We start from the raw sequence: 12756 nt of genomic DNA, 5'->3' as shown, positions 1-12756 counted from the left end.
GGCAACCCTGGCCTGCTCTCTCAAGCTCCATTCTGCCGCCATTTGTTTGAATTTGTTTACCTTCTATAATTGAAACTTTGTAGCTTGAGTGGAGGCTTAGGCCTGCAACGGCTATGGAAAGCTTGGCTTCCTCTGTTACCTGGGAAACCTTGCTCTCTGTGGCTGTAGCCATCTTGGTTTGGGTTAATTTGCATACTCGCCCTGATTGGCTGGTGGGCGTGGCTTTGCTGGTGGGCATGGCTTATGTAGTGGAGTGATGGTTAATTTGCATATTACCATTTTATTAGAGAGGATTCTCCCACAACTTCTTCCCTTATTCCTTTGTGAGTCTCCTTTTTGCTCACCATTTTAAATATGGTATTCCTTTTTTCCCTAAGCCTTTTTCTTTTCCCATTTTTCCCCCTGGACAAATTCATGACTTTAGCTATTATTTATACATAGACAAAACTTGATTTATACCCTTGACAAAAAAAAAAAAAAAATCTCCTGAGATGAGAACCTTTATATCCATGTGCCTGCCTGACATAACTACTCAAAGAACTCCAAAGCATTTTAAAATTAATGAGTTTAAAACGAAATACCTCAACTCCCTCCCTCAAAACATGTTCTTAGTCTTGTGCTCTCTGTCTTGGTGGTTCTAACAAGGTCACCCAAGTAAGAAATTTGGAGTCATTATTGACACCTACATATTCTGATGCTTAGTATTCAATATTAGTAATCAATTATTATTTTAAAAATAGTTTGTAATTCTTTCACTTTCTATACCTATTACCGTTGTCCAACTTAGACTTTTAAGACCTTTCTTAGGCTATTACAGTAGCCTTTTATTATTTCTTTGTCTTTATTCTTAGTCCATGTTAATCTATATATCATGATCCTTATACAATACCAATGCCTGAGCTAAAATAAAATCTGCCTGACTCATGTCATAACCTTCCCAGTACCAATAGTATACAATTCAAGTTTCTCAGACTAGCATTAAAAGCCCTCTTCTATCTGACTGTATCTACCGTTGTCCTCAACAACTTTTATACCTACCTCAAATATGTCTTAGCTTCACTAACCTAGTTATAGATATGTGAAAACTTTCTACAGCTTCTTATTTCTACCTTGAAAGTATTCTATTCCCTCACTCTTTTTCATTCAGCTAGTTCTTATTCATGCTTTTAAAATACAACTCTGGGGACAACTCCACCATAAGCTCTTCCTTCTCTGGGCTCCAGTAGGTCTCCCTTCATGAGCTTTCAAAGTGGCCCTTGCAGGTTCTTTCTACATTCTAAATGCATTACATGTATGAGCAACTGAAGAGTAGGGCCATTTTCAATGATATATCTTAGAACTTAGGAAGCAAGGTTTTTCCCCCCAGAAAACTGATGAAATATACTCAGACTAAAACTATAGGTGACATTTTTAAAATGATGTGATGATTGTTACAGCTGTATTCTTATGAAAGATCAAAGTAAAATGTTGATGGTATTAAAACTAAAACTTTCAGTTACAAAATAAGCCACAAAGATGAAGTGGACAGCACAGTAAATATATAGTCAATAATATTTTAATTATTTTGCACGGTGACAAATGGTTAGTAGATTTAGTGTGGTGATCACATAGTAAGGTATATAAATGTTTTTTTGTTTGTTTTGTTTTATTTGTGTGTTTTTTTATGAAAAGAGTTGACAATTTTATTTTCCCATTTCACAATACAAATAAAAATTTCTTTTTTTTTTTTTTGTCCCACTACTCCCCTCAGAAACGATTCTCTCTTAGAGAGGAAGAGGGAGTGGGTCTTCCTTGTCTGCTGTTAGAAAACACCCAGAGTCACAGCACCTCGATCTCCTGTGAAGTAGAACAAGTAACAGAAGCCTGATAGAAAGAGGCTCCCCTTTCTCCTTATCTGTCTGGTTGTGTCATTCCAGCCAAGTGGGCACCATCATGGGACGGGCAGGAGGTCTCATCATTGGGGGCCCAGGCATTGGCATGTGCCCCCCATAAGCGGCCTTATTCCAGGAGCATGTCCCACTGGCATCATCCCAGGAGGAGGAGGACCCATCATTGGCATCATCGGAGGGCCCCCCATATGGGGAAGTTGGGGGGAGTTGGGATCATCGCCCCTGCAGGAGGGGGAGCGGAAAATGGAGTAGGAGGTATGTTTCCTTGCTGAAAGGCTGCAGTTGTTTTGTCAATCGGCTCTGAGCTTGCTCTCCCATCCGTTTCTGACAGTCGTCTTTCACATCCCCTTTGTGTTTCCTACCACTGCAGTGTGTCTTTCTCACAGATGGAGAGTCATGGGTGAGGTATGTGTCGCAGTAGAAACAATAAAACTTCGGCATGTTGTTCTGCAGGCTGTTGGCACTCCACACTATTGTATACCTGAATCTAATATACTATTATATGCTAATTATACTTTGACAGTTTTTAAATGATAAAATTAAAGAAAAAACATCTAAGGTGGTTCAAAAACACAAACTTTTGATAAGGCATTTTAGACCATATAAATGAAAATTTGCATTTTTTTAAAATTCTGTCTACAAAGAGAGCTATGTAAAAATTGATTCTTTACAACAAAATCCCCAACAACTGCTCACTAATATGTACCTCAACACCTCCAATACTGAAGGACCCACTTCTCCAAACGTAAACAAATCACAACTTCAAGCACTGCCATTACTTAGTGTGTTTTCCTTGAACAAATCAAAATCTGTCTTCTTGAAAAGCCTGTACATTGTCCCCGTGCATCTTCTACTTGCATCCAAACAGAGCCACTCTGATTCTCTTCTATTTGACATTCTCCAAAAGGAGTCATCTGTTAGGTGCTTTAAGATCATGTCTTCTCCAAAATTTCTTTTAACCTCTTTTTGGGTGATTCTATTTTAGGTTTCCCTTCACTGAGCTATTCAGCCTATAGGGTACGTTTCCACCAGTGTCTGTTTCCCTTTTAAAAAATTTACCTTTAGACCTGAGTAAAATGCTTAAGGAGATTCTTATTGCACATAAAAAACAGATCCATCAGCTCCCCCATTGTAGATGCTACAATTCTATCAATGTCTGAAAGGTGCATATGGTCTATATTAGTAGGTGTGTAATATTATTGGTATCCTAAATAAAACACTGAATGTGAAAACAGTCTCTTTTATCTCAATGGATGGTTATAAAGGCCAGTGATAATCATTCATGACGCTTTTGCTGTGTTGGCCATCATTGAAACAGGTTTGTGCTACAGAGCGTGCCAATTAATCCTCACACTGCCTTTTTTCCCCAACACCCCATTCTCATGTGTTCCATCCTATTTCTACTGCACATGTCCATACCTGTGGCATTTTTCTTATTTCTATATCACCACCATATTCTTCTTTCTTCATAATCTACTATTAAAACTCTCCATTCTTTCTACCTACACTGCTTTTCACTTTCTCAGGCCTTCTTCCTACCACTCAGTCATCTATGCATTCAGTAAATATGTTTTGAATTCTAGCAAGATTCTGTAGTACTGTGAGCCTAACCCTGCAGTACACTCAATGATGCCTTTATGTTGCCAAATCAGATCAAAGTCATTCAACCCATCAAAGATGGATACTTGTTTGGGCAAATAGTGAGAGTAAGGCTGAGGCAAAGATGCCAATTATTAGAAAAAAAACAGGAATGCCAAGAAAAGTGGGTGAAAGAATATGTGAATGAATATGTGAAAAAGAGTAATGGGACCACCAAAGATAATATCACTCTACATCATACAATAGTCTTACCAAACAATAGGTCATATGAACAGGACAATTGAAGAGGGGGTTATGTGCACACACTAACAAGTTAAATATAATATGTTGTATCCATAGTTTGGTATATTATGCAGCCAGTAAAACCAATTTTCTAATAATATTTAATGTCCATAGGAATAAATTTCCAATGTAATATAAAGGGAAAATCATTAAATGTTAGCATAAGATGATCATAATTTTATCATTTGTAGTAAATATAATAAATATTTTTATATTGTTTTTATAAATATAGAAAAATAGAAATTAACCAGTCCAGCATTAATATTTAGTATAAAAATGTATAGGAACATTAACTTTTTGCAACTCTCTTACCAAAGGAGGATATTATTTTGCCATGTAAATAAACTCTACACATCTCTGCAAATTAAAAAGAAAGAGGAAAGGTGAAAGACTTATGTGATCTGAAGAAAAACCACATGCAAAATAATGAAACTAGACTACTGTTAAACCCCATATGCAAAAATTAACTCAAAATGAATCAAAGACCTAAATAGAAGATCTGAAACAATAAATTACATAGAAGAAAAAATTGATACTAAACTTATGGACCATGGTCTTAGAGAGGATTTTATGAATTTGACAACAAAAGCAAGAAAAGTAAAAGCAAAAATAAATGAATGGTACTATATCAAACTAAAAAGCTTCTGCAGAGCAAAAGAAGCTGCCAACAAAACAAAAAGGCAACCAACTGAATAGGAGACAATATTTGCAAACAATAATTCCAACAAGGGGTTATTATCCAAAATATGTAAAGAAGTCATGCAACTCAGCATAAAAAAAAAAAAAAAAGAATGGGCGGATGACCTGAACAGACTCTTCTCCCAAGTACAAATAAAAAAATGAAAATGGCCAATGGCCAAGAAAAACATATGAAAAGATGTTCAACTTCATTAGCTATTAGCAAATCAAAACTACAATGAGATACAACCTCACACTTGTTAGAATGGCTATTATCAACAAGACAAGTAATAACAAGTGTTGAAGAAGCTGTGGAGGAAATGGAGCCTTTATTCACTACTGGTGGAAATGTAAAATGGTATAGCCACTATGGAAAACAGTATGAAGATTCCTAAAAAATTAAGAATATAGCTACGATATGACCCAGCAACCACTCATCTGGGTGTCTACCCAAAAGATTTCAAAACATTTATTAACAAAATATATGTACCCTATGTTTGTTGCAGTATTATTCATGGTGGCCAAGACATGGAAACAACCAGTGTCCTTTAATAGATGACTGGATAAAGAAGATGTGGCACCTATATACAATGGGATACTACTCAGCCATAAGAAAATATAAAATACTGTCTTTTTAACAGCATAGACGGATCTTGAGAATATCATGCTAAGTGAAATAAGTCAGACAGAAAAAGTCAAGAGCCATATGATTTCACTCATATGTAGAATACAAAACTGAAAACAACAAATGAACAAATAAGACGATGAAAACGCACAGACACAGATAATAGTACTGTGGTTACCAGAAAGAAGGGTGTAGGGGGTAATAAAGGGTCAAGGAACTCAAATATATGAAAGAAGATTTGACTTTGGGACACACAATGCAATATACAGATGCTATATCATAGGCTTGCTCACTTGAAACCTATATAATTTTATTAACCAACTACCTGGCCTGGTGCACGGATTCATACACATTGAAAGGAAATTAATTAGAAGATTTGTACGGTAATTACATTACTGCAAACAATTACATGTCAAAATAGTATATATAATATAGTATAATAAAATTACAATACAAAATATTTTAATATTGTTATTCACCCTTTCTCTATAATAGAAGTGTCAGAGATGAAAGAAAATTAGTAAAATGTATATGAAAATAATATATAAATTGATTAATAAATAGTAACAACATGATATAAAAAAACAAAAACATCTTATAAAATAACAAACCATGATATAAAAACAACATTGATAAAAACAATGATTGATACATTGATTCATAAAAAAACAACAACATGATATAACAACAACAAAGACATAATATAAAAACAACATTGATAACAAAAAATGACTGATAAATAAACGTTTATTTTTAAATTGCCAGTGTGCATCATATGTACTGGCCAGTCGGTCAGTTGGATGGTTGGATGGATGGACAGTCAATCACTTAGCCTTTTATATATATAGATGTCACGCCAATCCTATATAATAAAGAGGTAATATGCATATTGACCCTCACGCCCTGGCACAAGATGACCACCCCCATGTGGTCAAAGATGGCCAGCAGGGGAGGGTAGTTGTGGGCAATCAGGCCGGCAGGGAGCAGTTAGGCATCGATCAGGCTGGCAGTGGAGTGGTTAGCAGGTGATTAGGCTCACAGGCAGGCGAGTGGTTGGGAGCCAGCAGTCCTGGATTGTGAGGGATGCCCGACTTCCTGTGAGATCGGGCCTAAACCAGAAGTCGGACATCCCCCGAGGGGTCCCAGATTGGAGAGGGTGCAGGCTGGGTTGAGGGACACCCCCCCCCCGTGCATGAATTTTGTGCACCAGGCCCTTAGTAAATTTAATAAAATATTAAATATTAGAATATTGGAATTTAGACTATATTAGCTTCTTTACATATTTCTATATATTCAGTATTTTCTATAATGTAATACAAAATTACTTCAATTTCTGAATATAGAAAATAAACATTATTAAATATAAAATGGCCCCAGTGACAAACTCAAGTAATACCTGAAAAATCAACTGAATTACATGCTTCATAAGTTATATATATCATAGATCATATAATGTAAAATTGCATTAATAATTTAATTTAATGTTTTATGTTTCTAGCACATAAATTATTAGACTATCAAGCATAAGTAAATAAAAGATGATATGCAAATTTAATATTGATCCTTATGAAGGAACCACCACCTATCTTTATGAAAGAAGTACCATTCCCTTTCCTATCTCTCTTATAACACAGCTCAGTCATTCAAGCATACTTTTAAATAGCATTTCTTGTATTTGAAAAGTTATTGAGTAATCAAACAGTGACCTTTAGTGCTCCACCAAGAAATGCAATTCAGCTTTGTATGGCATCCAAACTAATCAATATCCTATTATGATCACAGATGGGAATTTTACAACTGAGACACAGATGCTAGGTATAAGACATATCTTTGTTTTCTCTAATGCCAGAAATTTTGCCTAGAAAATGATTTTAACTAAGGACATTGGTTCATGTATCTTTTTGAACAGGATAATGGAATTTTAGCTTTTAATTATATCAAGAGATGTCAAGAGAATAAGGGTGTATTGGGCATCATTACCACATACAGACATTCATTATAAAGAATAAAAATACATATATAAATCACCTTTCATCTAGTCTATACATTCTGAATGGATCTATAAAAATTGGTGCCATCCTGCCCATGGATCAGACCACAAGAATGCTAAGAGATATTCACATGTCGAGCTGATTTTATTATTAAGCTGCACTAACTGGCTATCTAAGCAGTTATTAAAATAATTGATTAGTTCATTAGTACTGACCAAACCAGCTCTGTAAATCAATACATATATTTGAAATGTTTATAAGGCACTTGAAAAACTAACAGTTTTTGAAATGCAATCCAGGTGAAGGGTTGTCTGCTGACATTAGCCTAAATGTGCTTCCAGGGCCAAATCAGGTTTATTAACGGTTATGGCACAGAATACCAGTTGGTTCACTCATGAATTCCTATCACTGCTGAGAGCACCAAGAAAAGGTTCTTTTAAATATTTATTTGAACACTTAAATAACCAAAAATGTATAAGACCTCCTACATTGTTTCTGGGTAAGTCATGTTTTAGGGGTTTATTATGTCTTTGGGGAAATTACTTAATCAGCTCTTTTTTGAATGTTAGGAAAGAAATTTGATACTTTTATCTAAAAAAATATCAGGAGGAGAAAGAAGATAGAATATTACCACCACCACCATCACGAAGATTAATATTTGGGGAAAACTTTCATGCTACTAGCTATTTTTTCTTCCAGTTTAATTGAGATGTAATTGTATAAGTTTAAGGTGTACAGCCTCATGACTTGACATACATATATTGCAAAATAATTGCCATAATAAGTTTAGTCAATATCCATCATCTCATATAATTACAAAACAAATGCTACTTGCTAAATTAACTAAGAAAGTGAACCTACAAAAACTTGGGCATCATCACTAGAAAAAAGATTGATCTTTACAAAAGCATATTGGCTCTTCTAGCTAGTAAGTTTTAAGTGGGGGAATCCTTAGTGAGTCCTACATTATATGGCATTTAAAAAACATAGAGAAAACAAACAAACAGAAAACTATGTACTGAGGACAGGCTATATTTCTACCATCTATATTCATTTTTGTGTATGTTCAGATAATCTTTCATTGCAATAAACTCTAGTTGTTTGGAGTTTATGCCCTAAAAGTGACAAAGAAAGTAAAACTATACAGTTATTGTGTCACTCTGAATTTAAAGAGATTTACCTTCTGTTATGATATCTATTACATCAGTAGCATAAGCTTCTTTAAAAGTACTTTGGGCAAATATCTATTCTGTATAAGGGAGTTGTGTATTTATCTCAGAGTCAGAATAAAGCCTTGCCCATTTGAGTCATCAGGATTTAAATAATAAATCTCAGAGGCAGGAGTACATAATCTTTATTAGGGATTAGGTCCCCAAAAAAGAAAAAAAAATAGTAATAACTAAAATTTATTGAGTGCTTGCTATAGGCAGTCCCTGTTCTATTTTACATGTACTATTACTTTCAATTCTCATAACCACACTATAGAGAGGGTGATACTAACTTCATATTAGAGATTAGGAAATTAGGGCAGAGATGATTAAATTATTTGCCCAACATTACATATCCAGGAAGTGCCTGAGCCATATTTGAACTTGGGCAGTCTGTCTTCAAAGGTACCTATTAACCACCTCCATCACTCTGACATCCTGAGCACATTGATTTCCCTCTGTCCAGGAGCTATGCAGCAAGGGGTAAACCTCCTGCTCCTCATAGTCATTGGCTCCTTTTTACAGAAGTAATTTTCTCTCCAGAGGTAATGAGTCAAGGGGAAAATTTTAACAGCAGCAAGTAGGGCTTAGATTTGATTCCTAATCAGTAGGAGTGTGAACTAGTGCCCTCTAGGGGGAAAAAGAGGAGATTATGGGTCATGTAGGTTTGTTTTATAAATATAAGCAGAAAAACTGCATTAAGAAAACATGGACATATTTTGAAAAAAAATTACACTCCTTAATTTGAAAAAATTACACTCCTATTATTGAATCTCTCTCTCTCTCTCTCTCTCTCTCTCTCTCTCTCTCTCTCTCTCTCTCTCTCTCTCTCTCATCTCTATCTCTCTATCTCTCTCCCTGGGCAAATGAACTGCAGCCAAGATGATAATATTAAAATAAAGAGCATTAGAAAATACACAGTAAAATATCAAAATGTCAAAAATAATCATTTAGGTAGTGCAATTTCACAGCTGTATGATTTGAAGACACCAAAAATTACTTTAAGCATGCTCAAATAAAAGAGAAGATAATTAGTGAAAAATCCATTGTTATTTTGCAGGGAGCCTTGGTGTCGCTCCAATCAACACGAAATCAGGTCATCTGCACAGTGCATAGAGATGCACACCAAGCACCAAAACCTGTCCTTTTTCTGAGGAAATCGTATCTCTCTAGAAACCAGTGTTTCGTTGGTGCTGAAAATAAAGATATGTTTTTTTCCTCTAAGGCAGAGAAAATTGTATCACTAATATTTTAAATAATTGGTCCTAATTAAATACTTGATAAATTAGTGAATGAATTCTGGTTCTAGTTATACTATAAAGGTCAAATACTCTTTAGTTCTTTTTTTAATGTATTGTCTAACTCCTCACCCATCTTTGTTGTACTAATGAAATGAAGATATCCATCATGATGTAACTGTGAGCTGGGGGGATCTAAATTACCTTCATCTGGCACCATTCCAATATACTATAAATGAGGTAATTGTCCTTGACTATAAAATTTGCATTTTCAAGACTTAATTGCTATCATTACATCTTTTTGTAATTCTATTAATTTAAGTGAATGGAGCGTTTGGTTTTTATGGTTAAAAATTTGCATTAAACCATTGTACATCTAAATAGAATTTTAATATTTTTATCAAAAGCTCTGTACAGTTATCCCAGAGGAGCTAAATAATTTCTCAAGAAAAAGTAGGAAGCTGTCAACAAGTAGGTTTTACCTTCAGTGATCATTAACAGACCTTCAAGTCACCTGGCAAAGGCTTCATTCTGGGATTTGAGAAGTCACTGAGGCCCTGTGTTCCATAGATTCCTCCTACTTAATCATTAACAGGAAGTCTATGAGCCCTAGCCAAGGCATGGACGGGTGCCCTTTCCTATGATTTCCTTGGTGTTTAAAGCATTTCTTTCCAATCCTTGGTGAATAGGTCCCTCTTTGTCTGCCTGTGTTTGGGTTCTGTTAGAACATCCTGTTCTGACTGCCCTCTCCCCTCCTGAGCATGGTATTTACATTTACATGTCTGATCTTCCAGCCACGGTTCGTTGCACAGACTAGTTAGGAAAATGTTATAATTCTCACTCCTACTGGAGAGTGCAATTGAGAAAAGTTTCCACCTTTACCTTTAAAATCTTTTTTGGTAAATTTCCAACTATGCAAAAATTTCTTAATGAATTCTAATGTGAATGTGGAACCTTTCTAGCAGATTAAGTAAAGAACTTTCTTAAGTAAAGTTACATATAATTGCAGTTAATAAAGCTGACTTTTTAACTTAACAATTCTCCAACCCCTCAGACCTCTGAAAACTGCCAGCTTCTTAATTTTCAGGACAGCTGAGGTTGGTTAAAATCAGAAGAGGATCAGAGCAACATTGCACAATGAAGTTTGGGTAGAAGAGGGAAAGTTCAGAAGCAGCCTTTGATTTAAAAGATTTTTGGGTAGTGGTAGATTCTCCTCCTTCTGCTAGCAGTGAGGAGGAAGTTTCCACACACCTGCACTTACCACAGAAAGATGACACATATTTGTAGACAGTGGATCAGGGAGTGTCATCAGGAACACGAAAATCCTTAGGCATGCTTTATGCCCAGCACTCCTTTTGAAGATGGGGAACTGAAGCCCGGAAAAAACTCTGTGACTTGATTAAGGACCTTCATTTCATCAGTGGCACGGGAAGATATAGGAGGCGGAATTTTTGATTCCAGTATGTACTTTTTGTCGCTGCATCATACTTTCCCTCTGATAATAAAAACTCTCTTCCTGAGGAAAATCACTGCAGACTACAAACAAAGCAGTGGGGCCTGGGAAGGTTTAATAGAAGTGGTTGGTACTAACTCTGGATGCCATGACTAGTTCCTCATGGGCCGATCTTTCTACCGCATGGGTCTTCATCTAAATATTCCCAGACCCAACCCCTGAAGCTCAATAAACTGAAAGGTGTGTGTCTAGCCAACCACAAAGGAATTGTGTGTCACATCAGTTTCCTTATCCACCAAACTGGCACACCCACAGATCCTACACCTGATATCACTTGCAACTCATTCAGAGGTATTTCATAAAATGCAGCAACTCCCACCTCAAAATAAATTCAAGGTGCTGTCACCAGAAATACAGGGCTGTATTGTATTATTGAGCAGCTGTAATGTATCTACTTAGAAGATTATCAGGTGTGAGTAATGCATGAAAAGAAAAACATTACATTAATTAGCATATACAAAACTCAGAGCTGTGCCTATCCAAGGATACAGTATGGGCCCTTTTGATTGAATTGAACCCTTCATTTCAATGATGTAACCCATTTTAATGAAATGAGCTGATTATTTTTTGGATTAATGTTTACAACAGATATTTCTTGCTCAAACAGGAAATGAATTTCCTTATCTCTGCCTTTTTGCCCCAAACCCTCCCCGCAACGCAATTAGTCATAATTTAGTACACTGCTTTATATCCTAAATGAATGATGATATTTCGAGTTTGCCATGTAGAGAAGGGGATGTAATAATCACAAATTTATTACCACCATGGAACAAGTGAAAATAATTTTTGTGAACTTTTTGATCATGTCTCCCTCTCCCTCATTTGCACTGAGCACTTCGGCTCAAAGAAATCCAAGTCATGTTAACAAACATTTACTGAGCTTCTCTTATATTCTAGACACTCTATTAAGTATGGAATCTTAGAAGTAAGTAAAGTGTCTACCTCTAGCTAAGGAATATATTTCCCTAACCTGAATAGCTATCAGATATATATATATATATATATATATATATATATATATATATATATATATATATATGTAATATATATACATATATAATAGCATATGTGCTATTGCTAATTTTTATGTTTTCACATTTTACATATGGAGAAACTGAGGTTCAGAGAGGCTGATAATTTATAATGAGCACAAGTTAAGAAATGAATGGCTGAGTTACATTTCAAATAAACACTTCCCATCTGTCTTTTGCCTTGTATCTGCCCTGTTGTGTTACTGTTAGCTAGTTATTAAAATGAAAGGAAGCAGTTTTCTAATCCATTCATCTGCTGATGGGCACTTAGGCTGTTTCCAAATCTTAGCTATTGTAAATTGTGCTGCTATGAACATAGGAGTGCATATGTCCTTTCTGATTGGTATTTATATTTTCTTGGGATATATTCCTAGAAGTGGTATTACTGGGTCAAATGGCAGTTCCATTTTCAATTTTTTGAGGAAACGCCATACTGTTTTCCACAGTGGCTGCACCAGTCTGCATTCCCACCAGCAGTGAAGGAGGGTTCCTTTTTCTCCGCATCCTCTCCAGCACTTGTGGTTTGTTGATTTGTTGATGGTAGCCATTCTGACAGGTGTGCTATGATACCTCATTGTCATTTTGATTTGCATCTCTCAGATGATTAGTGTCTTTGAGCATGTTTTCATATGTATCTTGGCTTTCTGAATGTCCTCTTTCGAAAAGTGTCTATTTAGGTCCTTTGCCCATTTTTTGATTGGA

General features: G+C 35.6%; 1 pseudogene across 1 annotated transcript; it reads right to left on the bottom strand.

The window, feature by feature from the left end:
- Positions 1–1890: 1890 nt before the first annotated feature.
- LOC307102805 (U1 small nuclear ribonucleoprotein C-like) lies at positions 1891–2350 on the bottom strand (annotated as a pseudogene). Its single transcript has one exon. The product of its transcript is annotated as a U1 small nuclear ribonucleoprotein C-like (transcript).
- Positions 2351–12756: the final 10406 nt, after the last annotated feature.

Source organism: Cnephaeus nilssonii, assembly GCF_951640355.1.
Source record: "Cnephaeus nilssonii genome assembly, chromosome: 7".
NCBI lineage: Eukaryota > Metazoa > Chordata > Mammalia > Chiroptera > Vespertilionidae > Cnephaeus > Cnephaeus nilssonii.
This window is presented reverse-complemented; position numbering and strand designations above follow the sequence as displayed.